This window comes from Eschscholzia californica, unplaced genomic scaffold (assembly GCF_041429995.1).
Source record: "Eschscholzia californica isolate CP2 unplaced genomic scaffold, dmEscCali1.0.p SCAF_190, whole genome shotgun sequence".
In the NCBI taxonomy this organism is placed as follows: Eukaryota; Viridiplantae; Streptophyta; class Magnoliopsida; order Ranunculales; family Papaveraceae; genus Eschscholzia; species Eschscholzia californica.
The window spans coordinates 30,262-35,000 of record NW_028238299.1 but is presented as its reverse complement, the minus strand read 5'-3'; positions in this window follow the sequence as shown (position 1 = coordinate 35,000).

Genomic DNA, 4,739 nt, shown 5'->3' with positions numbered 1-4,739 from the left:
TAGATATTCCCTATATCTAAAGTAAATAGGGTAGTCCAATTACTAATTCTCTATGGATCCGGAATTCTAAACATTCTAAATAAGAGGGAGTTTTTGGTACTGATGGAATTTCAATTCCAGGACTGGGATTAAGAGTAAGAAGGCTTCTAAGACTGGGTTGGCCTAAAAAAAAATAGCAACAACGGATTGATCTGGACTCGTTTATCTTTGTCTGTCTGCCGGATCTCATTAACAAAAAAAGTTCAATATGTAACAGGTGTATTTTCTTTGAACCTAATTTTTGTATTTAGTAGCTGGTTCTAATGATTAATTGTAAATCAATGAAAAGATTCTTGACCTTGAAGTCAAAAACAAAAATATATAGAAAATTAACCAATGCCGATAGTATATGTATTGTATACATTGTTATTGTTCTATGTCAGTGACATTTCGATTTTGATGAAAAAGATCTGTGATCCCGCGACTCCCTCCAGTGACAATTGTTCGGTTTATCTGATGAATATGGAAAGATCGTATTCTTCCGATTTTTATTTTCTCAATCAGATTAAAAACTAACGCCCTAAACCTTACCTTACACGAGTATTTTCTATCTCTATCTCACCCCTCCCTACAAAAAAAAGAAATCAATTGGATTTGTTTCTCAATTTATCTATCTAGTTCTAGTTTGAATCATTGATGATTCAATTGAAAAAGAAACATATATTTCTTTTATGATGATCAAATTTTGCTCTCTTTACTTTAATCAATGAGATATCTGATAAACATTTTTATCGACTCGTTATGATATGATTGTGATAACCTTTTGATTGATTTCGAAATCCAATTTGATCTTTACTGGAAAACTTTATTCAAAAAATAATAAAAAATAATAATGATATCGAAGTAGGAAATTGGTTAAATTAAACCCTTTTAATGATTCTTTATGAGCCCTTGGTACTCGAAGAAGTGTGAGGTTGATTAATTTATTCTATCGATTAACTTACGGCCTTTCCAGTTCATTGGACTAGTTTATTTGGTTAATACTTAATATTATATTAATTTATTCATTTTGTTGCGGGATTGGGAATCTAATTAAAGACCCTTCTTTTGTTTTCTTTAATTGATCGTCTTGAACAATCTGTTGAAGATGCAGATTAAAGAAGAACTTGTTTATTCGTGTTCTTTGATAAATGAATTTTTTCATTCATACAATAAAATAGGCGGTTAATTAAAGTGAATCCTTGCTGAGACTTCTCCAGATAAATAATTACCTTTCTATATAGAAAAACAAAGTATAAAGTGTAGATTACTATGTACCAATTGAGCCAATGACTATTCATGATTCCATATTGAATCAATTCCATACCGGTTCCAAACTAGAGGAATGTTATGGTAAAACTTCGTTTAAAACGATGTGGTAGAAAGCAACGTGCGACTTGAAGGACATGATCGGCTGTGGATTCTTACACCCACCATTTTATATAGAAATGAAGGTGCTCTTGGCTCGACATAGTTTGTTCTGTTCCACTAGAACAACCCCTATTTTGTTGGGTTGTAAATAGTACATGATGGAGCTCGAGCAGAAAGTATTGATTCATTTCTCAAGGGCAAGGATCTAGGGTTAGTGTCAATTAATAAGTTGGAACAACTTCGTAAATATATCTTCGAATTAGAAATAGAAAGGACCCAATTCGAACAAAAGTTTCAAATAAACAAAGGAAATTTTCTTGGAATTGAGAAAACTATTTCGATCAAAACAAAAGTGTATCGCACGGGAATCAATCGTTCATATGATTCTTCGCTAGAAAGAAATCACAAAAGGTATGTTGCTGCCATTTTGAAACGATTAAAGATCACCGAAGTAATGTCTAAACCCAATGATTCAAAGCAAAGATAAAAGATCCCGGAACAAGAAAACACCATTTTCAATTGTCTTACTACAATAATTGGGTCAGAATGAGGAATAAAAAATGGATTCTAAATGAGACCAAGAAAGGGGGTTAGAGACAGCTCAATAAAGAAAATTCCTAGGCCTAAGGATTTTCCTTTGAGCTCTTTGATAATTATAGAACTTGAGTTATGAGTACGAATGATTTTTTTCTTTTTCGGGAAGGAAGAAAAAAAAACGAATGAAATCATAGTTTAATGAATTTGAGGATTTTATTGATCTATTTGACATTATATACACAAATTCGAATCATTCTTTCTCGAGCCGTACGAGGAGAAAACCTCCTATACGTTTCTAGGGGGGGCATTGTTCATCTACATCTATCCCAATGAGCCATCTATCGAATCGTTGCAATTGATGTTCGATCCCGAAGAGAAGGAAGAGATCTTCGTAAAGTGGGTTTTTACGATCCGATAAAGAATCAAACTTATTCAAATGTTCCCGCTATTCTATATTTCCTTGAAAAAGGTGCTCAACCCACAGGAACCGTTTATGATATTTCAAAGAGGGCAGAGGTATTTAAAGAACTTCGCGTTAATCAAACGAACTAAAATTAATGAAAAAAGAAAAAGAAAGAGGGGGTCGCCCATATGCTAACTTTGTTGAATTTTTTTTTTTTTCATTATTCACTCTTTTTCTTGCTCTATTTATACCTATTTACTATATGTATCGCTCTCATATAATTATAATCCGATATTCTAGAAATAACGATAAAAATACCTTTTCGTGATATGAGACGGATAGAAAAAGGATTGAGTCAATAGATGAAATAAAATAATAGGATCCAAAAAATTATGGGATTATTCTCAATCGGATGGTTTTTGTTGGGATTCCACCAAGAAACAAGGAGTCAAGTTTGCTTATTTACCTTTAGTTATATTAAATAAACCCGAGATTTTTCCTACTCCTTCCTTATTTTTTTATTTCAATTTAATTTCTTATTTTTTTTTTTTTTTTTTCAACGTTCATATTGACAATAGGGCATTGAACAAATATAATTGGATCGTGGATAAATAGATCTATTTATCCACGTCCCATAAGTTTGGTTTTTTACTTTATGAAAATGATGTCTTCGTTGGATTTGCTGTGACACAAGAGACCTTCTATGAATGAAAAAATAGATAAAATAAAGAAAAAAAGGTCTATAGATTTTCTATATTTATCTGGGAATTTCTTCTATATTTCATTTGATCTGTTCATTTTTATGTTCATAATTGACCATAAAATGCTTTTTTTATTTGTTGATAGTTCAATCTTTTGATGGGGTCGTGCGATCCAGTCTCTTTCGTATTTATTTTTATTTTTGTCGTATCTAACACCGTAACCATAATTACATTATTCGGGTTGCTAACTCAACGGTAGAGTACTCGGCTTTTAAGTGCGGCTAGAATCTTTTACACATTTGGATGAAGCAACGGATTCGTCCATACCATTGGTAAAGTTTGTAAGACCACGACTGATCCTGAAAGGGAATGAATGGAAAAAACAGCATGTCGTATCAATGAAAAACTCTGAGAATATTTCACCCTTACCAGATCGGTACAAAATATTGTTTGAATTCTTGGGGTGTGAAAAAAAATTCACGGGGTGGTCGAGTGAATAAATGGATAGAGCCCTATGGCTCCAATTATAGGGAAGTAAAAAGCAACGAGCTTATGTTCTTAATTTGAATGATTACCCGATCTAATTATACGTTAAAAATATATTAGTGCTTGATGCGGGAAAGGGTTCTCCTATAGGTGGATTATCGATTTTTTTATGAATCCTAACTATTCACTATATCTCCATTATAGTATGGAGTGGGGACGAATGTGTAGAAGAAAGGGTATATTGATAAAGATGAATTATTCCAAAGTCAAAAGAGCGATCGGCTTGCAAAAATAAAGGATTTCTAACAATTTTCTTATCCTATAATGAACCCAAACAAGTGGATGTAATAAAGGGAAGATCCGTTGATTAGCCTATCTGTCTCCGAGGTATCTATTATTTTCTTATTATATACCTTGTTTTGACTGTATCGCACTATGTATTGTTTGTGAACCCAAGAAATCCTTTGCCTTTGTTTCAAATCGAATTTCAAATGGAGGAATTACAAGGATATTTAGAAATAGATAGATCTCGGCAACAAGACTTCCTATATCCACTTCTCCTTCAGGAGTATATTTATGCACTTGCTCATGATCATGGTTTAAATAGATCGATTCCTTATGAAACTGTGAAAAATGTAGGTTATGACAATAAATCCAGTTCACTGCTTGTGAAACGTTTAATTACTCGAATGTATCAACAGAAGTATTTGATTATTTCGGCTAATGTTTTTAAACAAAATCAATTTGTTGGACACAATAAAAATGTTTATTATCAAATGATATCCGAGGGATTTGCAGTTATTGTGGAAATTCCACTTTCACTGCGATTAGGATCTTCTATAGAAGGAAAAGGTATAACAAAATCTCATAATTTACGATCAATTCATTCAATATTTCCTTTTTTAGATGATAAATTATCATATTTAAATCATGTGTCAGATATACTAATACCCCACCCCGTCCATCTGGAAATTTTAGTTCAAACCCTTCGCTCTTGGATACAAGATGCCCCCTCTTTGCATTTATTGCGATTCTTTCTCCATGAGTATCCTAATTGGAATAGTCTTATTACTCAAAAGAAAGCTATTTCTCTTTTTTCAAAAGAGAATCAAAGATTCTTATTGTTCCTATATAACTCTCATGTATATGAATGCGAATCCATATTCGTTTTTCTACGTAAACAATCTTTTCATTTACGATCAACATCTTTTGGAATCCTTCTT